Genomic DNA, 24841 nt, shown 5'->3' with positions numbered 1-24841 from the left:
ACAGTATAAGAAAAGCAGTTCAGCTGCTCTATTCGAATCATGTTAGTTAGAGACTTGATGCTTCAGAGAGATGTACTTGCTTACTGAAATTGGGATCCAATAATATTCATCTCTATTAAATAGTTGTAGGGCTCACTCCGGCAGCACATATACTAAAATTGGAATGATACAGAGAAGATTAGCATGCCCTCTGCGCAAGGATAACACGCAAATTCGAGAAGCGTTCCATATTTTTGAGATCTTTATGTAAAAGAAAAACCTATAACTTATTTTTGGAAAGCTAGATGAACAGTCTTTTGGAATACTTGTGTTAATTCTTTTCCTGGATAAAACACATGCCAAGCATTTATTGATCAACTCGTTAATTAGGTTTTCTATTATTTAATTTTTTCCAGCAATTAAAATCTTTTTTTCCACCTGCTGGAGAAGTCTGAAAGCTAATATTTGATCCTGGGCTTGGCGATGTGTCCAGTGAAAATTGTTGGAAAAATAATATAGAACCCATGATAGCTGAATGGGTAAAGAGACTATTTCAGTCTTTTCTATGGAAAGGTATGAATAGACTCACTCAGCTTCAGTCTTAAGTAGATTTTCCTGGAGAAATGGGAGTGTTAAATTCTCTCATTTTTTTTCCTAGAGCATACTATTGAATTTATATTTTAAAACAATTTAATACCTGCTTGCTTTACAGATAACCTGGTAGAAAGCAAAAGTCACAGCTGTTAAGATGTTTGATGGATTCTCCTAACAAGACATTCAAGGTATGACTCACTGATGCTAATTTGTTTCAGTACAATTTTTTGTGCCCTCTGGCACTGGAGATTTCACGTTGCTACATCCTACCACCCTGGGTGATGAAATAGCATTTCTGTTTTGTTTTTCGCCAACCCCAGAAAAAGGAAAGCTTGCGCAGAATTAAAAAAGCCTTAAAGGGGCGCCTGGGTGGCTCGGTCGGTTAGGCTTCCGACTTCGGCTCAGGTCACGATCTCACGGTCCGTGAGTTCGAGCCCCGCGTCGGGGTCGGTGCTGACAGCTCGGAGCCTGGAGCCTGTTTCAGATTCTGTGTCTCTCTGCCCCTCCCCTGCTCATGCTCCGTCTCCCTCTGTCTCAAAAATAAATAAATAAACGTTAAAAAAAAATTTAAAAAAAAAAGCCTTAAAGTTGAAAAAGATGTGGGGGTGGGGCGCCTGGGTGGCTCAGTTGGTTAAGCATCTGATTCTACGTTTCGGCTCAGGTCACGATCTCATGTTTCATGAGTTCAAGCCCCACGTTGGGCTCCACGCTGACCGTGCAGAGCCTGCTTGAGATCGTCTCTCTCCCTCTCTCTCTGCCCCTCCCCTGCTCACTCTCTCTGTCCCTCTCAAAAATGAATAAATAAACTTAAAAAAAAAAGTTGAAAGAGATGAGAGATAAAATTAAAGCTTTAGTTTGATGATACTAGTCAAAAGTCTACCCAGAAGTTCTTTTTTTTTTAATCACTTAACTGAAGGCAGGCGATGGTTGTTATTTTACTCTGTCTCTTCCTCAGAGAACAAGTTGGGGAAACCCAGTTCCCCTGTTAGAAGACTTCATGTAATGGGGCGCCTGGGTGGCTCAGTCGGTTAAATGTCCTACTTGGGCTGAGCTCATGATCTCACGGTTCGTGAGTTCGAGCCCCACATCGGGCTCGTGCCTCTCGGCACAGAGCCCACTTCAGATCCTCTGTCCCTCTTCCGCTCTTGCTCTCTCTCTCTCTCAAAAATAAACATTTAAAAAAATTCTATATAAAAAAAAGAAGGCTTCATGTAGAAATGTGGGGATCCTAAGAATCCTGAGAAAGTGATTCCCGTGGTGGTCGAGGCATTCTACAGCATTTCACTCAAGAAGCAGAGACCTGGTGTGACCCGTGTGTGAGAGTGAGCTTCAGCAATTCTGTAAAAATACTTTATGCTGCCACAGACATCTGAAATTGTAAAATGGCAGCCCATGAAGCCTCCCATCGCCACGAGCAGGCAGCACAGAACGGCTTGCTGCCCCTCCAGAGCCCTGCTGCAGAGCCCCCGGATCAGAAACCATTGCTTCCAATCTCCATAACTCAGAAACCTCAAGTGGCACCAGAAACATGAAAGGATGCCATCAGGATTAAAAAAGAAACATCCCAAACTTCATTTGTGTGCACTGACTGCAGTAAAGCTTTCAGGGACAGCTATCATCCGAGGCACCACGAGTCCTGCCACACAGGGATCAAGCTGGTGTCCCGGTCAAAGAAAACTCCCACTACGTGGTTCCCCTCATCTCCACCATCACCGGGGACAGCAGCAGAACTTTGTTGGTCTCTACCATTGCTGGCATCCTATCAACAGTCACTGTGTCTTCCTCGGGCACCAACCCCAGCGGCAGTGCCAGGAGCACAGCTCTGGCCGTGGCCCCGGCCGTCAAGAAACCCAGTAAGCCTGTCAAGAACCATGCCTGCCAGATGTGTGGGAAGGCCTTCCGGGATGTGTACCACCTCAACCGGCGCAGGCTCTCCCATTCGGACCAAAAGCCCTTCGAGTGTCCTGTTTGCAATCAGCACTTCAAGAGAAAGGGCCGATGACTTCTCATGTGAGGTCTCATGAAGGAGGCAGCACCAAACCCCATACTGGCAGTGTCTGTGGGAAAGGCTTCTTGAGACGTATCCTGTTGCCTTGGCCACCAAAGGCAGACTGTGGACACACACGGGAGCCACGAAGGCAAGGTACGGTGTGACGTCTGTGGGAGTGCAGCATACATCACCAGCCACTTAAAGACACACGGGCAGAGCCAAGGTATCAGCTGTAATACATGTGAACAAGGCGTCAGTAGAACATGCATGCATGAGTGGAGACCGGCAGCCAGAAGCAGCAGCAGCAGCAACAACAACATGTGATAGCTGTCCGGGGAAGCAGGTGGGGACACTGAAACTGGGGGAAGAAGCTGTCAAAGCAAGCAAGCAAGAAGCTGCCAACCCGTGCCTGACCTCCGTGGCTGCTATGACACCTGTGACTCTCACTGCTCCATTCAGTGTAATGTCCTGCGTGTCATCTGGGGCGATGTCAAACCCGATCACAGTGGCAGCAGCGAGCATGAAGCATCCAGTAAATGTTTCAAGTGCAGTTACCATAACCAGCCCAACGAACAGAGGGCACCCTGTAACTATAACCAGCCCATTATCCATGACCTCTCCTTTAACATTCACTACCCCAGTCAACCTTCTCACCTCTGTCACTGCTCCAGTGAATACAGCCCACCCTGTCACGGTCATGTCTCCAGTGAACCTGCCAACACCTGTGACGTTAGCTGGCCCTCTCAATATAGTAGTGAGGCCCGTAGAGGGCATGCCTTTCTTACCCCAAGCCTTACCCACATCACCACCTTGATAGACAGCGTTATAAAATTAAAAAAAAGGGGTTAAAGTAAATATTTACCAGCAACTTACTTTTAATTTATTAAAGCAAAGAGTAAACTATGGGGACACCTGGGTGGCTCAGTCGGTTAAGCGTCTGACTTCAGCTCAGGTCATGATCTCACAGTTCCTGAGTTCAAACTCTGCGTTGGGCTCTGTGCTGACAGCTCAGAGCCTGGAGCCTGCTTTGGATTCTGTGTCTCTCGCTCTCTGCCCCTCCCCTGCTTGTGCTCTGTCTCTCTCTCTCAAAAATAAATAAACATTAAAAAATTTTTAAAAAGTAAACCATGAAATGGGGATATTTCATTACATTAGTTAATAATAGTGTAGCAGCATTTTTCTCCAATTTGGCTGGGATTATTCAAAGTAGGGTGTGTATGTAATTTATCACTGGACCACTTTAGTTTAATCAGAAATTCCTTTTAGCTGACAGCATTGCTTAAACAGGATAGTAGCTGGCAAGATGAAATGCCAGAATTAAAACCAATCATAAAAAAGCAAAACCCATTTCAAAATTAAAAAAAAAAAGCATTACTGTTTCTAATCCCAAGAAATCATTTTATTCTAAACACTGCAGAACTCTTCTCCCCATACAAGGTGGATGGCTGGATGGCTGATTTTAACCTGAAGTCCTAAATCCACAAATTTAGAATTTGTGAGAGCTAGTGTAGAATTGTCTGTGTTTATTGTTTTTATGAGTAAATACATGCATTGTCATAATAAAATGCATTTCGGAGAATATGCATTTTACCTTTGAGAATATGTTAATTTCAGGCAGCGTTCTTTATGGGAAAGGTGATACCAGCTCTGATATGCAAAGCGTATAATAATTTATGATTCTATTTTCAACATATAATAGAGATCGTGACCTGATATTTGGAGATGTAAATATCACTCAGCATATTAATCCTGATAGAACATAGCATTGTAGTTGACTTAAAAAAAACCAACAACAACCAAAATATACAAATTTTGTTTTGGTAAGAAAAGGCCTCAGCTGACAGTGGATAAGTCAAGTGTGTGAACAGGCAGACCCCTAACAAACAGAGGTCATGGGACTCTTATTCAGGGGCCAAGAAGTACTTTAGAACAGCCAAAATATATTGCTTTAAATTGGAAGATGCTGGAGGCACCAGGATGTGATATGCCCCTCCCCTCTCTTTCCCAATCAGAACCTGTTGATGCTATGATAGGGAAAGATGTGTTAGTTGCTCACTGGAGTTTATGTCTTATATTAAATTGTATACAGTTTGTATTCTAACCACCAGCTAGGACTAGGTAGTATGCCCCTTCAGAACAAGCAGAATGTATCTTTTTTTTTTTTTTATTTCTCCTTCCATTTCTTTTTTTTTTTTTTTAAATTTTTTTTTCAACGTTTATTTATTTTTGGGACAGAGAGAGACAGAGCATGAACGGGGGAGGGGCAGAGAGAGAAGGAGACACAGAATCGGAAACAGGCTCCAGGCTCTGAGCCATCAGCCCAGAGCCTGACGCGGGGCTCGAACTCATGGACCGCGAGATCGTGACCTGGCTGAAGTCGGACGCTTAACCGACTGCGCCACCCAGGCGCCCCTCTCCTTCCATTTCTTAATCAAGTATTGTGCAGATTTGTTCAACTTTGTAAACATGGACATCACTTTTTTTTCTTTGAAAAAACACTTGTATCAGCTTGGTGGTGTTTTCAGGGAGGCATTTATCTGTACTCCCTGTAGGAACCCAGGAATGATTCTGCACGTTAAGACATGTGCTTTTTATTTCTTAGCAGGATGTTTTATCTCTGTATGTAAAGTAGAAACCAAAAGTTAGGGAAACAGATACTCTTTACACCATTAAGCCACACATTAATGTTTTTAAAGCATTGTGTTAAAAAAAAAAGTTCCTAAAACCAAGATGCTGTGATTTTTTTTAAGTTACAATATGTTTTTGGGGTTCCCCCCCCTTTTTAATCTTGCTGTTAAAGGAAATGGAATTTAGTTGTATTAATCTTGCAGAATGTTGGCAGGACTGACTATCAAATTGGATGACTTCAGTTTATACCCCACTGTGTCAGTTCAAGCATCAAACACCTTACATCTGAGGCAGACTTCCTACATCATGGACAGATATCTGTGTGTCATTATACAAAACAGTTTGAGGGGGTTGAACTACATAGTAAAAAATAAAATAGTACTTAGTGTAAAATAACTTTATAAATTATCTTTTATACTTTAGGACATTAAGTTGTACAACTTCTGTACATATAAAAGCTTAGGAACATTCTGTTTAGCAGGAAGGCAACACATTCCTACACTTTTAATGTATATGTTTTGTTATAATGTCCATGTAAACATGCCCTCTGTTTGTGCCTTTTAATTAGTGTGTCTCAATAAACAAAATGTAGAGAAAAAATAGTTGCAATATTTTATTAAACCTGTGAGAACAGATACTACACTTGATCTAAGCCAAAAGGCCGAGAAGCAATAGTTGTGGCATTTAAAAGAGGTTGGTTAATGCAAACTCAAATCATTTCAAGGAAAAACGATGCTTTTTTTTACCTCTTTATTCACATTTTTATATATCTATTTTTCCCATAAAAAGTATCATAACAAAAAAAAGGATCATAACAAGAATATAGAAAGCAATGATTGCAATTATGACGAGGGCCAAATTTTGAATAAATATGCCTGAAAATAAATGAGTATCATAAAGGAAGATACAAGTTTATCTTTTTTAAAAAAGTTTATTTTGAGAGAGAGAGAGAGAGACAGAAAGAGAGAGAGAGAGGGAGATAGAATGATCAGGGGAAGGGAAAGAGAGAAGGAGAGAGAGAGAATCCCAAGCAGGCTCACTCTGTCAATGTGGAGCCCGATGTGGGGCTCAAACTCATGAACTGTAAGATCATGACCTGAGCTAAAACCAAGAGTCAGATGCTTAACTGACTGAGCCACCCAGGTACCTAAGATAATATAAATTATCTTAACAGCCTATCACCAATTATAGTTTCTTCAAAGGAAATTGAGTGTGTATGGCCATGGATATGCTCCACTCAGGTCTTCCAGGGAACCTACTGGGGGACACAGTTGTCTGAAAACCTTCACCTGCAGCTTCTATGAGAGCTGTGGCCACCTCCGCCCCCTGGCTGCTCCCAGACAGTCAGTGCACATGATGGAGGTACTAATGAAGGCCCATCCTTATGAGAAACCACATTCCTTTAGCAGGGGACTTGCTCAAAGAGTCTCCATTAGCCTGGTGGAGATTTTTTTTTGGCTTGCCTTGTAGTCTGAGACTCCTCTACAACTCTCCTTCCTTCCCTTTATCCTTTTCCAGGTGTCAGACATGCATGACATTGTGAAGCCTCTCCCTCCTTACTCACCTGTCTTTCCCCTATCATTCACAGATATTTTCCCCAATATGGCTCTTGAACATCTAACCTTGTCTTTGTGTCTACTTCTCAGGATCCAAATGGACAGAGTGCTTGCCTTCTCATGTCACCCACGAAGGTCTTCCTGAGCCATAAAGATCCCATTTTCAATTTGTGCCAGTGTTTTTTATTTTATTAAAAAGATGTTTATTTATTTATTTTGAGAGAGAGAGAAAGAGAGCATGCACACACACACAAATGTGTGCAAGGGACAGGGGGCAGAAAGAGAGAGGAAAGAGAGAATCCCAAGAAGGCTCCAAGCTATCAATGCAGAGCCCAACGTGGGGCTCGATCCATGAACCACGAGATTATGACCTGAGCCGAAATCAAGAGTTGGACACTTAACCAACCGAGCCACCCAAGCACCCCAATCTTTTTTTTTAAGTTATTTATTTATTTATTTTGAGAGAGAGAGACAGCGTGAGTGGAGGAGGGGCAGAGGGAGAGATAGAATCCCAAGCAGGCTCTGCACTGTCAGCACAGAGCCTGATGCGGGGCTCGAACTCACGAACTGTGAGATCATGACCTGAGCTGAGATCAAGAGTTGGTCATTTATCCAGTCGAGTCACTGGGGTGCCCCAGGCACCCCAATCTTTTTTATTTTAAAATTCCCATCAGTGATCCAATGTAAATATTCATGTTGACCATTTACAGGTCAAAACAAAGTCATTCTTTTTGTCCCCAGCTTTACTGAAGTATAATCGAAAATATAATTGTATAAATTTAAGGTATATAATGTGATTTCATGTACATGTATATTGTAAAATGATTGCACAATAAAGTTAATTAACACATCCATAACCTCACATATTTGACTTTTTGTATGTGTGTGTGGTGGTGAGAACATTTAAGATCTTCTCTCTTAGCAAATCTCAAGTATTCAATACAGTATTGTTAACTATAGTCATGATGTCATACATGAGATTCCCAGAACTTATTCATCTTATAACTGTGAAAGTTTGTACCCTTTGACTGACATCGCCCCATTTCCCCCACTGCCCAGGCCCAGCAACCACCATTCTATTCTCTGTTTCTATGAGCTCAACGTTTCTAGGTGCTCCAAAAAGTGAGATCAGATGGCATTTATCTTTCTCTGTCTGACTTATTTCGCTTAGCATAATGCCCTCAAGATTAATCCGTATTGCTGCAAGTGGTGGAACTTCATTTGCTTTTTATGGCTGAATAATATTCCATTCTGAATATACACTAAATTTTCTTTTCTTTGTATAAAAATTTTTAATGTTTATTTATTTTTGAGAGGTGGGGAGAGGCAGAAGAGAGAGACCCGAAGCAGGCCCCAGGCTCTGAGCTGTAGCGCAGAGCTCGACCCAGGGCTCAAACCCATGAACTGTGAGATCATGACCTGAGCTGAAGTCAGACACTTAACGGGCTGAGCCACTCAGGCACCCCCTACACTAAATTTTCTTTAGATAAAGTCACTACATAGAATACAGTACAATATGGAAATGGAATTATAAAATATCTAAACAATATATCAGAAAAAGTTTTAATCACACGCAAGTATAGACTGTTATTAGCTTACAATATATTGTTGAGTTTTATTAATAGATTCAAAGAATTTTGCCATAATTATGCTATTTCCTATGACTGTTTCCCAAATTTTCAAAATAGTCTGTGCTTACAGTGCTAGTTTGTTAGGGCCTGCCAGAACAAAATACTAGACTTGGTGGCTTAAACACAGAAATATATTTCCTCAGAATTCTGGAGGCTGGAAGTCTAAGATCAAGGTGTTGGTAAGATTGGTTTCATCTGAGGTCTCTCTCCTTGGTTTGCAGATGGCCACCCTCTCCCCGTGTCTTCACCTGGTCCTTCCTCTGTGTGTGTCTGCATTTAAATTTCCTTTTCATATTAGATTAAGGTCTATCCTGATGACCCCATTTAACCTTAATTACCTCTTTAAATTCCCTATTTCAAAATATAGTCACATTTTGAGATACTGGAGCTTAGGACTTTAACACATGAATTTGGGGGGCAAAATTCAACCCATAACACTCACATGGATAGGTAAAATACACTCATCCTGTGTGTTTCTCATTTACTCTCACTATTGATATATAATGCTTTTGTTACCATATGTGTGGATTTTCCACATATCAGGCAATTCTCTGATACCAGCCAGATGTTCTACAATTTAATTCAGTTCTGATAGCATCTACCTGGAGTAATCGGTCAATTTCGGCTCTTAACACAGTGGCAGCTACCCTGTCCCATTCCCAGCCCCATAGTAGTCAGATAGACATATGTTCCTGGAGCAGCTTAGAAAAAAGATATTCGATGCAAATAGTTACCAAAAGAGAGCAGGGGTGGCTGTATAAACACCAGACAAAATAGACTTTAAATCAAAAAGGTTTACAACAGTCAAGGAAGAATCCCATATATGAATTGAAATTCAACACAGCAGGAAGATATAACAATTATAAATGTTTACATACCCAATGACAGACCGACCAGCAAAACACAAGAAGCAAAAACGGATAGAGTTGAAATTTTTAATTCAAGAAATTAACTGCCGAAAAATCGACAGTTCTACAATAATAGCTAGAGACTTCAACACCCTCTCACAATAATGGATGAAACAGCCAGACGAAAGATAAGTGAGGTAATAGAGGATTTAAACCACACCATAAACCTAGTAGATCTAACAGACATGTACAGAAAGCTTCACCCAGTAACTACAGTGTGCACATTCTGCTCAAGTGCACACGGGACATTTTCCAGGAAAGACCATGTGTTAGGTCACACTTAAAAATCAAGAGATTTAAAAAGGTAAGTACCAGACAAAGTATCTTCTCCAACCACAGTGGGATGCAGTTAGAGACATCCATAACAGAAGGAAAACTCGAAAATTCACAAAATTATGGAAATTAAACACCATGCTTTTAAACAATCAATGAATCAGAGAAAGATATCACAAGGGAAATTAGAAAATACTTCGAGATGACAATGAAAACATGGGGCTGCCTGGATGGCTCCGTCAGTTAAGTGTCTGACTCTTGATTTTGGCTCAGGTCATGGTCTCACAGGTTCGTGGGATGAAGCCCTGTGTCAGGCTGTGTGCTGGCTGTGGGGATCCTGCTTGGGATTCTCTCTCCCTCTCTCTCTGCCCCTCCCCCCCCCAAATAAACATTTAAAAAAAATGAGGGGCAACTGGGTGGTTCAGTCTGACTTCAGCTCAGATCATAATCTCGTGGTTTGAACCCCACATTGGGCTCTGTGCTGACAGCTCAGAGTCTGGATCCTGCTTCAGATTCTGTGTCTCCCTCTCTTTCTGCCTCTCCCCTGCTCGTGCTCTGTCTCTCTCTGTCTTTCAAAAAATAAATCAGTGCTAAAAAAAAGAAAATGAAAACATGACATAACATCACTATGGGTCACATTGAAAATAGTGCTAAAGGGGAAATCTATAGCTATAAATACTTAAATTAAAAGACAAGAAGGATCTGAAATCAACAACATAATTCACAACTTAAAGAAGTAGAGAAAGAAGAACACCCAAAGCTAGTAGAAAGAATGAAATAATAAAAACTAGAGCAATAAATGAAATAGAAAATAGAAAAACAATGGAGAAAAATCAATGAAAAAAGTTCATTCTCTTCCTGGTCAAGGAGGCCCTTTTTCCCATGAGAAATTTAAAACAATTTTTTAAAAAAAATTTTAGAGTGAGAGATAGCAAGAGCATGAGTGGGGGAGAGGGAGTGAGGGAGAGAGAGAGCAAATCCTAAGCAGTGTGGAGCCTGACATGGTCTCAATCCACTACCCTGGGATCATGACCCCAGGGTAAGAGTTGGACACTCCAATTAAGAGTTGAACGCTCAGGGGTGCCTGAGTGGCTCAGTAGGTTAAGCGTCTGACTTCAGCTCAGGTCATGATCACGGTTTGTGAGTTGAAGCCCTGTGTTGGGCTTTGTGCTAACAGCTTGGAGCCTGCTTCCGATTCTGTCTCTCCCTTTCTCTCCCTCTGCCCCTGCTGCACTTGTGCTCTCTCCGTCTGTAATAAATAAATAAAACTTAAAAAAAAAAAGAGTTGAATGCTCAAATAAAAAAAAGTAAAAAAGAAAAAAGTTTGACGCTCAACCAACTGAGCCACCCAGGCGCCCCTCTCATGAGAAATTTTATGACCTATTTTTTGGTAGAAAGAGTAGGTTCGAGTGCTCTTTCTGCCTCTGCTGTTTTTCAGATGTCTTCAGCTCAAAATAATCAATATGCTAAAGCAGTATATTTTGGGCTGGCATGTTCTAAAGCACTTCACCTTATTTATTTTATGCAGATTTACTAAACATTCTCCTTGGTTGCAGGCATCAAATAATACAAGTATTAAAGGGAACTTCAGAGATTATTTAGTCCCTTCTCATTTTATTGATGCAGAAACTAAAAGCCCAGAGCAATTAATCAAATCATCCAAATTCATAAATAGTTATTTTCTACAAACTATTTTTTATGGGTAATGTTTATTTAGATTCATTCTCTTTTTAGCTTTATTGGAGTATAATTGACAGAAAGATATTGTATATATTTAAGGTATATAACTTGATGTTTTGATATCTGTACACTTTGTGAAATGATCACCACAATCAGGCTGGTTAACATGTCCATCACCCCACATAGTTACCTTTTTTGTGTGTGTGGTGAGAATAGTTAGGATTTACCTTCTTAGCAAAATTTGAAGTATACAATACAGCATTATTAACTATAGTCACTGTGCTGTATGTTAGATCCACAGACCTTACTCAGCTTGAATAACTATAAGTTTGTACTCTTTGATCAACATCTCCCCATTTTCTCCACTCCCTAACCCCTGTCAATCACCATTGTACTCTGTGTCTCTATGATTATGATTATTTAGATCATGAAGTATTTGTCTTTCTATGTCTGGCTTATCTCACTTGCCATGGTGTTTTTCAGTTTCATCCATGTTGTCACAAATGGCAGGATTTCCTCCTTTTTGAAAAGGTGAATAATATTCCTATACATTTCACATTTTCTTTATCCAATCACCCTTTGATGGATAATTAGGTTATTTCCATATCTTAACTATTAATTAATAATGCTGCAACGAACTGTAAATACTAATCTGAAGCAGAGTCGGAACCGGAACTTTGGGGTCCTGATTCCCAGTGCCATACCGGTCTTACTAGACCAAAAAAAATGAAGAGGTGATTGAGAGAGAAGAGGTACCCTCACATATAAGGCCATTAGACTTTGGAAAATCCTCTGAAAATGCTAGGAAGGATGGTAGGGCCCAGCTATTGTCATTTCTGAAAAATGTAGTTATGATAGCTGTTAGGGTTGTAAACCACTACTTTACAGAAGATTGTAAATGCGTTTATTACCAACTTTTAGAGGTAAGGACATTGCTTACGTCATAGGGTGGCCCCCTACTCCAGTATGACTGGTATTCTTGTAACGAGACCGCCGTGTAAAGAGACAGACGTGCATGCAGGGAGAACACCATGTGAACATGAGGGCAGAGATGTTGTGATGTGTCTACAAGCCAAGGAATGCCAGACTGCAGGCCAGCCATAAGAAGCTAGGAGAGAGGAAAGAAGCAGATTCTTCCTCCCAGCCCTCAGAAATCCATTCCTGCCCTCCCGAGCGTGGACCTCAGAAATCCATTCCTGCCCTCCCGAGCGTGGACTTCAGCCTCCAGAACTGTGAGACAATGACTTTCTGTTAAGTCACCCAGTTTGTGGTACTTTGTTAAGGCAGCTGAAGCAAATTAATGCATTTCCTAAAATAGCAGATTGCTTTGCTGCTAAATCACTGTCTGATCCACCTAATCTTCCACTGCCCTAAGCCTTTTCCCCACTCCCCACTAAAATCATGCTTTCTCTACTGAATTTTACTTTCTTATAGCCCTGTCTTTGTCTCTTTGGGCTGCTCCAACAAAAATATCATGAACTAAGTGGTCTATTCACAGCAAACACTTATTGTTCACAGTTCTGGAGGCTAGAAAGTCCAAGATCATGGCGCTGGCATATTTGGTGTTTGATGAAGGCTTCTCATAGTAGCCTCAATGGCAGTTGACTTTCTGGGGTCTCTTTTACAAGGGCGCTAAGTCCAATCTTGAGGGCTTTGCTCTCATGACTTAATTAGCATCCAAAGGCCCCACCTCTTACAACCATCACCTGGGGCTTAGGATTTTAAAATATGAATGGGGGAGGGGGGGGGACACAAGCATTCAGACCATAACAGTCCCTTTCATTCCTTCTTTCTTTTCTACAAATCTGCATCTCGCCTATTAGAGCTCCACTTTCTCCTTAAATCCTTCACCATTGTACAGTTATTTTTACTCCTGTGGAATTTTTCTAACCAACATCAATTATTTTGTTAGAATGTGAGCTTCATATGAATAGAGATTTAGAGTTGAACCCACAAATGGTGAGATCATGACCTGAGCCAAAATCAAGAGATGGCTGCCTAACCGACTGAGCCACCCAGGAGCCCCTGGTTTTTAATTTTTTTAACTTCTGGATATAGTAGGTGTTTCTTGGATTTTTTTCCCCTCAATATTATTCTAAATTCTTAGAAGACAGGAATCCTGGCCTTATACCTTCCTCATATTCATGAATTCACAACTCGTGAATATGTACTTTAAATCAGGCTAGTCAGTGCCTGCCTTAATGGAATTTATAATCTAATGTGAGACAAAAACATTAAAGACATAATCTCTTATGTGATGACATAATTACATAATGCTGATAAACACTTTGTAGGAAAGATAGAAAGCTAGAAGCAAGGATAATTAAGGTACCGAACCCCCCCTAGTGTTGGGATCAGGAAATGTCTGTTTAAGGACCTAAACACCGCCAGGGAGGAAGGGGTGGAAAGGAACACCAGGTGTGGAAGACAGGACTGAAACCTGAGGAAGAGACCTCAGCTGAGAGAGAAAATTAGAATACATTTTGCAACCTTATTTTGACTCAAAATAAGATTTTGAGTCAAAATCTTATTTTGAGTCAAAATCTTATTTTGAGTCTATTTACAATCTATTTTGTAAATAGACTCTTTAATTACACAAACGTAAAGCAAGTGCTTACGCTTTGTTTTTAGGAGAAACCTGAAAGGAAAATAGGAATGGAGATGTTTTGGACATTAAGTCTTAATCAATGCCGTGTTTGGACTGTAAATAGTTGTACATGCTTTGTTGACCTTAAAGTGAGAACCTTTATTTTACCAGCAAAAATGGGTTTATTTGGGAATAGCAGAGGATTGAAATTTGGGGCAAACAAGCTACAGCAAAAACCATAGGCAAGTCCAACAAACAAAAGAGAGAAATGTTATTTTGTGGAGAAGAAGGAGGATGTTGGGAGGGGTGGTTCTGAATGAAAGTCCATTGGAGAAAAGCAAGAGTTCAGGATGATGATGGTTTCTCATCTGGATGAGTGGCTGGGGTAAGTTGATTTCTTTTTTAAATTACTTATATTTTATTAACATGATTTTTTTTTAACGTTTATTTATTTTTGAGACAGAGAGAGACACAGCATGAACGGGGGAGGGGCAGAGAGAGAGGGAGACACAGAATCGGAAGCAGGCTCCAGGCTCTGAGCCATCAGCCCAGAGCCCGACGCGGGGCTCGAACTCTTGGACCGCGAGATCGCGACCTGAGCTGAAGTCGGACGCTTAACCGACTGAGCCACCCAGGCGCCCCAGAGGGTAAGTTGATTTCTATGTCGGAGATGCAAAGTACATCTTTTCCTGTTGGGGCCTATAACTGATGATTCTCTCCTGTTGACGGTTCTTCTGTTGGGGGTCTATAGCTAATTAATTGGCAATTCTTGAGTTAATTGATGTTGAGTGTCACAGCATGAGAGCTCCCCCTTCTGGCCTCCTGACTCTATTTTAGTGAGGTTTCCTTTTGTTAATTTTCACAGCTTGAATTATTACTACACTGGGACTCAGTTGCTTCTGTGGTGGGAAATGTTTCTTGGCTTTATTTATGCCTACGGTTCCTGCTACATATAGCAAAGGAGGCTTATCCTTGGGGAGGCAGATGTGGGATTATTTAAGAATTGCTTGCAGAGCTCCAGAGCTCTTGCATTAGTGCAAAGAACCCAGGGTCCTTACCTCTACTAGAAGAGAGTAATGAGGAATAGGACTGGGCTTGGAAAACCCAATCTATGCTGGATTGTTGATATCTTATACATGGCTGTAAGACCAAATAAGCTAAAACACGCTGATGCTTACTTTCAAAATGACTGCTCAAATAGCATAGTGGAAAATGGATTAGAAGGGGTAAAAGTGGATTCATTCTAGATTATTCTGTATTTATGAACCCTCTTAGTTAATTTCTTCACATGCACTGGACAATTTTATTTTTCTTTAAACCTCTGAGATTATCATAATATCTGGCTTACAAATAGTATGTCCTCCATATTTACTTATTGAATGAATGGACTTTTTCATTAGGAGTTACTAAAAAAAGTAATTATATAGAGAATGGAGTAAGATATCCCTGGATCACCAGAATTTGGAAATAAGAACATCCATTGAGAATGAAAATAAGGTATACATTTATTATTTATACATTTATTGCTCATCACTTTAAATTTCTTTATTTCTTTTTTTTCAACGTTTTTTTAAAATTTATTTTTGGGACAGAGAGAGACAGAGCATGAACGGGGGAGGGGCAGAGAGAGAGGGAGACACAGAATCAGAAACAGGCTCCAGGCTCCGAGCCGTCAGCCCAGAGCCTGACGCGGGGCTCGAACTCATGGACCGCGAGATCATGACCTGGCTGAAGTCGGACGCTTAACCGACTGCGCCACCCAGGCGCCCCTTAATTTCTTTATTTCTTAAGGATTACTTACTTAAGAGGATGAATGCAACTATGCATAATGAGTCATTTGTAGCAAAAAAAAAAAAAAAAATCAGAAAAAAACTGGCAAATGTGTTGTGGAAGAGATGTGGGAAACACCCATGAAAGTGACTAGAGTACATTTCCCAGAAGAACCACCAGAATATGACTAACCCAAAAGGAACCATGACTTCACTGACGATCAAAAAACCCATTTAAAGAAGATGAGAGTCCGGGTAGAATTGGGCCATGGATGAAAGAACCCTCGACACTAACTACAACTCTCCTGCTCTCATTTCTTTTGCTTGTGAATTTTGCCTTTCATCCCTTTGACAGAGTGAAGGAGGAGGTACTATATTTTGAAGATGTTCTGGCTACTAGGAAAATATATACAGCACCATATATATGGTATGAAGCACCATGATTCATAACTCAGTCTCCTCTGAATTTGATTATTATGAATCGGCCACAAAAGCTTGACTAAACCAAGTTTTAGATCTTAAACCCAAGGGCTATTTTAGCTATCTCAAGTGGCGATGATTACACTAAGGTAGTTGTGAGTCCCCATTTTTGATATTCTGTTTCACCCTCTCTAATCCCAGAGGAATTTTATGGGAAGAACCTGCCTCCTCAGGGTAGTTCATTCCTAGGCAATCTTGCAAAATCTCTGCTGTGGAGTCATTTGCATTTGGCTTTAGAAGTGCTGGGGAGATTGGGTCATGGTATTTTCCAGGTAGGCGTCACCAAGAAAATGCCCCCAACATACTTTTGTAAAGGCAGGTCAATAGGAGAGTTTGAGGCTGAGACTTTAGGCAACAGTGAAGAAGCTGATGTTTTCCTTACTTCATTCAACACAAACGTGTAGATGAACCATCTGTTTTATAAGGTCTTTAGAAACAGAGCCATAGGCTGGGATTTTCGTGGTTCCAAAGAAAGAACATTTCCTACAGATTTAAGTTCATCAGATTCAGAACCATATCACCATCTTCCTGGGATGCTCAAACCAGAGTATTCTCAGATCTCTAATGTGTTTGTATGCTCTAAGTTAAGAAATACTGAATTGAAAGAGTAGATGGTCACTACTTACTCACAGAAGATTTATGGATCCCCTGGACTATGTCTGTGTCCCTGTGGTTCCAGGAACCCCATTTTGAGAGGAACCGGAGGGATGATTGTCTTCACCTGACTTACTCACGGACAAGGTTGGGTTAACCAGTTTTCTTTGCATCGATGTTGAGGTCCTGCCCAAAACATTGTTAGTCATTTTCTAGTGAAAGCAATACCTGGTAGCTTTAAAGTAAGTAAAACAAAAAAAGTTTTCATTTGTTAAAATAACAAAAAAGAATGGTGGAAATAATTGAAGCATAGAAATCACACTGGAATGTGCTTGGCATCATTACCTCATTTTAAGCTTTGCTCAACTAAACTCTGTTTTGATGACAAGAGTGGTTTTCCTCCAACTTCAGGGAGGAGACACCAGGAGGAGACAAATAAAGAGAAATGGGTGAAGCATTATAAATAACAGGAGTGTGTTATAACAGTCATCACGATAGTTGAAGAGATTTTATTTTTAAGAGGTCAGAGTGCATTTGAAGCTACTAATTAGTCAGCAAATTATTTTCTTTTTAATTGTTGTCAGCTAGTTGCTTTCTGCTCAAAATGCAGAAGTGAACTTTAGCACTATATATTATAGGGCGGCGACAGCAAGCCATTAATTAAAGGCAACTCTCATGATTTGAAAACGTTTTTAACTTATGAACTTGCAGAATGAAAGACTCTAGGACTAATCCTGGGATAAATTTGACTGTTCTTCTTAACTGCTAATCTACTTATTTTTATTCTGCCCTAGAAAAGGGAAGGTATACATCTAAATAATGTTTAAAATACCAGTTTCTACTTATTACCACTTGTCCAAATCTATAATTTAGAACTGCATTTGGTCTTTGAAAATTTTTATCTGTAAGTTCTTAATTTTCCCTGAAATGTGAATATTTTAAGGACAAAAGACAGAAAATCAATCTCCATGACAAGTGTTCCAGTCATGAATGAATTTCAGTCCCTGACTACGTCATCAGAGAACGGTAAATCATGAAATCATGCCTATACTCACCAAACCACCAAGACCTATGTACATGCAACTATGTATGTGCACGTGTGTGTGCAGATATGGTATAATACTTCACCAGAGAGATGAGGATTTTACTTACTCTCAGGTAAGTTCAGATGGCTAGATGTAGTGTTAGCATCTCATCAAATTGTTGCTATTATCCAGAAATTTTGAATATAAAGTCAATTTTTAAAATCTGTTAAAGAAAAATAAACAAAATCTTTTAAAGGTTTTACTGGTTATTATAATAATGTCATGATTCTTACAAAATTGGGGGAATATTTTGGGAATATTGGTAAAAAAAAATGTTTTTGAGAGAGAGACAGAGAGAGTGTGAGAAGGAGAGGGGCAGAGAGGGAAAAAGACAGAGAATCCCAAACAGGCTCCTCAAGGTCAGTGTGCAGAGCCCAGTGTGCAGCTCAAACTCATGAAACCGTGAGATCATGACCTGAGCTGAAATCAAGAGTCAGATGCTTAGCCGAATGAACCACCCAGGTGCCCCTGGAATATTGGTAAATTATGTAAATGTGGATATTACTGGGTATAAAGTGATTACAGCTGCCTGAGGAAGAAGATCTTCCCTAAGTGACCAGTTCCTTAATGGAAACTTTTGCCAAAATGTTTATTATCCCCCAATTTTATACTCCTTTGTCATCATCTCTCCCTAAATTTCTGGGGAAAGGAAGAGAGATGATGACAAAAGAGAATAAAATTGGAAGATAATAAAAATGTTGGCCAGATTCTAGAGTGGGGTCTTCTGTCTCTTGGGGACACAGGGCACTTGACCATCAAAATCCTTCTCTAATCTTTTTCTTTTTTAATTAAAAAAATGTATTTTTAATGTTTATTTATTTTTGAGAGAGAGAGACACAGAGCCCAAGTTGGGGAGGGGCAGAGAGAGAGGGAGACACAGAATCCAAAGCAGGCTCCAGGCTCTGAACTGTCAGTGCTGAGCCCGATGCGGGGCTTGAACCCACAAACAGCAAGATCATGACCTGAGCCGAAGTCAACACTTAACCAGCTGAGCCACCCAGGTGACCCTCTCCTTCTCTAATCTTGAACAAAGATCTCTAATCTTTGAACAACAACAACAACAATAACAACAAAAATTTAAAAGAGGGAAGGAAATAACAAAAGAAGGAAAGAAAAAGAAAATAAAAAGAAAGTTATTTCTTCATGATATCCAGCTCTTAGGAGTACTGAAACTCTAAAGCTTTGCTAGCAATGGGGTAATAAAATTCCCTGTGGAAGAAATTCTGACTAACTGGGCTAACTGAGGTTTATCTACTTTCAAATTCAAATACCTACTGGAAGAGGCTGGGTAGGTAATGAAAATGAAGAAATAGGCTGAGGTGAAGAAAAATTTTGCTAAGTCCCTAGGTACAAAGTACAAGTCATTGTTCTACTATAAGAAACACATCAATGGCATTCTATGACAAAAGAGCATGAGAGGGATGAAGATGGAGAGGTTCTGCCCTATAGGAAGCATGCTCAGTGTTGCCTGATTATAAGAGTCTAGAAATTTTAATTTTAGTGTGAATATTTTAATATGTGGATTATCAATTCAAATTTTCTAAAAAAGCATTGAATGGGTCTTATAAAGGCGCTGTAATTTCTGATGGCTAATTTACATAAAATCAATGGATAAATGGCTTGGGAAAAGGGGAGCTTGGACTTTTTAGGCAGAGACTTCCCTTCTCCCTATGTACATACTCCTTGAAGCTACATTCTTGCCCTTTTGGGACATTCTGTTCAATTCAGCAAACGTGCATTGAGTATACCACTATATCATAACAGTTTTCCATGGCATGAAAAATTTTAACTACTAGTTGTTGCTCCTACATTTGGAGACTAAACATAGTAGGTTCAGCTCTCAGGTCCTATGATAGCTATCAGGTCCTATAATCAGATTGTAGATTATAATCTGTGGGGTCACATTCTAGATCCAAGAGTTAGTTTCTTAGCCCACCCACAAAAGAAAAAGTTGAGGGGCACCTGGGTGGCTCAGTCAGCTAAGTGTCCAGCTCTTGATTTTGGCTCAGATCATGATCTCACAGTTCATGAGATGAAGCCCCACGTCAGGCTCTGGGCTAACAGGGCAGATGCTACTTGGGATTCTCTCTCTCCCTCTCTGCCTCTGCCCCTCTCTCTCATATGTGCTCTCCCTCTCTCTCAAAATAAATAAATAAACATTTAAAAAAGAAAAAAGAAAAGAAGCTGAGTATGTCAAAATCATCTTTGAAGAGTTCACTAGAAATTCTCCATCATGGAAACTGAGAGACTACCTCTTACCATGTCAGTTTTCCTTCCAATATTGGAATAGATTCATTGTTCCTTGGACTGAGCACAGATGAAGTAATTGCTTGGCTTTTAGGGCTAAGCAGTTTGAAAAATGTGCATTCTAGTTTTTAACACTAGAATCATACCCAGCAAGGGAAATGTTCACACTTTGAGAGACCCTCATCCCCCATCCAGGAACTGACACCTTGAGAAGGAAAAGATTTATGCTCCCTATCTCAAAATGCTACCTGAGTGGAATGGCCATTATTTCATTTTTTTTCCTCTTTTCATTTTTTAGTCATATAATTTAATTCACATAAGTAAAAATGAGGCATGAGGTATTAGGCAACTCTGCCATAAATAATGTACCTCCATGCACTATTATTTTTTTTGTTGGACAAATACTTGTGTATACTTCAGTAGTTTGCAAAGCATAGCCCACGGACTCCTGGAGGTCCTTGAGAGGCTGTCAGGAGTACATGAAGTCACAACTATTTTTTTTTAATTTTTTTAACGTTTATTTATTTTTGAGACAGAGAGAGACAGAGCATGAATGGGGGAGGGTCAGAGAGAGAGGAAGACACAGAATCCGAAACAGGCTCCAGGCTCTGAGCAGTCAGCACAGAGCCCAACGCGGGGCTTGAACTCATGGACCGCGAGATCATGACCTGAGCCGAAGTCGGACGCTCAACCGACTGAGCCACCCAGGCGCCCCAGTCACAACTATTTTTATGGTAATAGTAAGGCATTAGTTTTCCTTTTTCCCCTTATTTTCACATGTGTGATTGATGGTATTTAAATTTTTTTTTAAAATTTGAGTAGAGTTGACTCACAATGTTACATTAATTTCAGGTGTATAACATAGTGATTTGACAAGTCTATACATTATGCTGTGGCTCACCACAAGTGTAACTATCGTCTGTCACCACACAAGGCTATTACAATATCATTGACTATATTCCTATGCCATGCCTTTTATTCCCACGACTTACTCATTCAGAATCTTAAGGATGAGTTTCTGGAGTAGTTTTTCTAATCTGATTAGATTTAAATGCACCAATGCCTCTGTTTTCAGGGATAAAGAGGACACTGGTGGTCCACCTCAAGATATCGTAGGAGACATGCAAAATATGGCCATGGGATATTCCTAATCAATATTAATAGAAGGCAAGATTTTGGGTGACCCTATATTTGCTATTTTCGATCATTTTAGTTAAACTAAGGAATATTATGAGGTTGGTATTTGTTCCTAACTATACTTGAGTAGTAGGGAAAGAAAAGGGTGAGCTTAGGGTTTCAAATTCTTGGGTGGCACTCCAAATAGATGACCTGACAGCTTCTTCTGTATGTGCCCTGAAAGGAGCCCTAACCTTCTGAACCATGGGCCAATATGTCTGAAAAGCAAACCTAGAGCCTCATTCTGTGAGTGACTGAATTGCAACATGAAAGCTATGGCATTGATTGGGAACAAACAGGATCCTGAAAACTGACAAGTGGATATATGGGCATATTTGACAAAGCTAGGAGACATTGAGCCCTTAAATTCTGCTGAGTCATCTTTGCCAGAGGAAGCAGTTTTCTACCTCTGCCCTCCTTTGCCTGAAGGACCTGTAATGGCCTCCCCTGAGGTACTTGCCTTGAAAGACAATGATGACTCTCCATCACTCTTGGCTTCTAGACCTGTAACTACACTTAAGTCTTAGCAGCCCTGAAAGGTAAAGTACAAAGTATACGCCATGAGGAAATGTGCTATGCTCCAAAAGAACTTCATGAGTTTTAAAACTCAGATGGGCAGAAATCTGTGGACGATGTGTGGGAATGGATATTAAGGGTGTAAGAGTATGGCGGAAGGAATATAAATATAAGGAATTTATACTTATATAAGGAATATAAGGAAGGAAAGAAGAGTATGGATCAGGTGAAATCTATTGAAATGAGCCCGCTAAGCAGAAATTACAGATTTGGTGTTTCAGCTCAAGGGGTCAGAAAGGACTCTAACAGTATGATTGGTGGCTTGAAACATGAATCCAAAGATGGTCTCCATGAAAGAAGTTGAAAAGGCAGAACTACCTTGGTATAGTATGAGGAAAGTATCCAAAGGCTTAGGGAGATTGGAATGTTAGAGCGGATTTGTCATGTAAGGTCACTCATCTTAGGAAGATCCAAAGATGTACCCCTCACTTCAACTGGGAGAAATAAATTTGTGAAAGGGGCCTCCAGCATTCTCAAAGAGGTTGGTGGTTGCTTTTCTCTGTAGGGTAGAATTTACAGTGGGAACTGGGGTCCGTAAGTGTAATGGGGATCATGGGACACTAGGAACACAGGGGCCAAGTGGCTGCTCTTAATTGCCACAGATGGTATGATGACTATAGTGGGAGCAAAATCAGAGTAGTTATCAGAATAGTTTGAATCTAGTAAAACTCTGGTGTTGACCAGTTGACCAAAAAACAAAACAAAACAAAACAAAACAAAACAAAACAAAACAAAACACAAAAATGAAAACAAAAAAACAAAAAAAACCAGATGGGCTTTCTACTGGATTCTCACTTGTATTCTGTAGAAGTGGAAGATGTTCTAGGTTTAGTCAATAGAAGTCTACTTTGAATCACAGAGAGATAATCTTAGTCCCTCAATGAATTCCTCAACTTGAGCCAGATTACAGACCCTGAATCACTTCAAAGAAAGGGAGACTGAGTCCCCTTAAAGACTGACAAGTGTTAAACTGTTCATCTGTCTTCCCCCAAAAGACCTATGGCCATTTATCAGGGTGATTGTCCATTGAAAAAAGGGTAGTAATCAGACTCCCAGGGAATACTGGAGGCTGTTTCTGAATTGACACTAACTCCTGGAGACCTACAACATTACTTTGGTTTATCAGTGAAAGTAGGAGATTATGGAGGTCAGGTGAATGATGGAGTTTTAGGGCAGGTCCATCAAACAGTGAGCCCAATAAGTCCTCAAATCCATCCTGTGGCTATTTCCCCAGTTTTGAAATGCATAATTGCAATAGAATACTCAGCAACTGGTGGGATCCCCATGTTGGATCCCTAACCTATGAAGTGAGGGATTTGGATGAGAGATCAGAAGAGGGGTGTGGGGTGAGAGTTGGGCAGGGATATTGGTGGGGGGCACAGGGAGGGGGAACTGTGATGTGATCAAAGACCCAGAGAAGAAGCAACCCTGCAGAAACCAGAGGAAGATGAGAAAGTTTTGTTAGAACATAATGGGAGTTAGAGTGCTTCAAGAACTAGCCAAAGATATTTGAACTTTGTGACCATTAGGGTCACACTGCTAGCATTGACTAACAGTGTGGCATGAAGTCAAATTCTGTGCAGGTGGAGGAGTGGATAACAGAGGGCAGGGAGTAATACAGAAGAAGGAAAAGATCCCTGACAGGAAACAGTTTACAGTGGGACAATAAAGCAAATACATGAATCAAGGCAGGAGATGATGAAGGCCCAAGAAAGGTGTGAAATCTGAGAAAAGAGAAGTCTCATACTAAGACTGGAGATGAGAAACACGAAACTTGTTTGTTTAATAAAATGCTTCAGCAATCTGCTTCATCCCCAGATTTCTCTGTTCTACCCTACCTCTTATATTAAATCAATGTTCATCATTTGGCTTCAACTATGGCATCTTATTTGCTGTAGGCATCTATTCACGAGAGTATTGACAATTGGTCAAAGTTTTTAGCATAAACTCCTCTGTTCACATTATCCATTTGCTGTCAAAGCAAGGGTATAAAGAAGATGCAAAATCACAAAAGGAGTTCTTAGATAAGGGCCAGCTCTTCAGAATCAATTCTTTTTTTTCTTTAATGTATATGTATTTTTAAATTTTATTTGAGAGGGAGAGAGAGAGAGAGAGAGAGAGAGAGAGAGCGAGCTGACCCTGGGATCATGACCAGAGCTGAAGTCAAGAGTTGGATGCTCAACTAACTGAGCCACACAGGTGCCCCCAGAATCAATTCTTTTTTGTGTTGGATCCCAAAGACCTACCTGAACCCTTGCAATCTTTTATTATCTGTCAAATGTGAAACTCATCCTTTGTCCATACTCTAAGGGCTTGCCACTCAAGTGTGGTCCGAGGCCAACAACATTAGCATCACCTAGGAACACACTGAAATGCAGCATCTCAGGCCCCATCTCAACCCTACTGACTAAGAACCTGCATTTTAACAAGAGCCCCAGGGATTTCTACCCACATTAACAGGTGAGAAAATCTGAATGAGATGGTAATCCCTTTTCTTCATCCACCAGCACAATTTCATTTGGCCTCCGTTGTTGACAAGGGGTCAAGCATGGACACGACAGTGATTTTTGTCAAAGAATCTAACATTTTAGAACTGGGAAGGCTCTTAGAAATTATGTAAAGGAAACCATGTGATTTACCATTCAAGCCAGGATATTTTTGAGAGTAAGAGGAAGCATTATTAAAATATGTGCCAGGACCAAAGGTGAAAAATAGGATTGTCCTGAAAAACCTCATTATTGAGCATTTTACTATCAGCTAAATTTTAAAAATACAATCTCAAATCCCAATACCAACCTCTCCAAATGGGTGTCATTATCCCCAGTTTACAGAGATGATAAGTGTCATGAATTGAAGTGTAGCCTCCCCAAAGACATACCCAAGTCCTAACCTGTGAATGTGACCTTATTTAGAAGGAAGGTCTTTGCCGATTGAGTAGAATTACATGAAGTATCTCGAGATGAGACCACCCTGGATTAGGGTGGGGTCCTAAATCCAGGATGACAAGTGTCTTTATCACAGAGGAGAAGGCAAGAAGAGATTTAGGAAGAAGGCCATGTGTAGACAGAGTGTACACATGAGTGTACAC

General features: G+C 40.4%; 1 long non-coding RNA gene, 1 other non-coding gene and 2 pseudogenes across 2 annotated transcripts; 3 read left to right on the top strand and 1 right to left on the bottom strand.

Annotated features, from left to right (window-relative positions):
- The first annotated feature begins 128 nt into the window (after window positions 1–128).
- On the top strand, window positions 129–235 carry LOC122479191. The gene has a single exon (XR_006296259.1). It is a non-coding gene; the product is annotated as a U6 spliceosomal RNA (small nuclear RNA).
- A 1720-nt stretch (window positions 236–1955) lies between these two features.
- Window positions 1956–3377, top strand: LOC122468203 (annotated as a pseudogene).
- A 1997-nt stretch (window positions 3378–5374) lies between these two features.
- Window positions 5375–23107, top strand: LOC122468197. Its single transcript, XR_006293157.1, has 3 exons — window positions 5375–5531; window positions 9848–9851; window positions 23079–23107. It is a non-coding gene; the product is annotated as an uncharacterized LOC122468197 (long non-coding RNA).
- Window positions 5758–5864, bottom strand: LOC122479306 (annotated as a pseudogene).
- Window positions 23108–24841: the final 1734 nt, after the last annotated feature.

This window comes from Prionailurus bengalensis, chromosome B1 (genome assembly GCF_016509475.1).
Source record: "Prionailurus bengalensis isolate Pbe53 chromosome B1, Fcat_Pben_1.1_paternal_pri, whole genome shotgun sequence".
NCBI lineage: Eukaryota > Metazoa > Chordata > Mammalia > Carnivora > Felidae > Prionailurus > Prionailurus bengalensis.
This window is presented reverse-complemented; position numbering and strand designations above follow the sequence as displayed.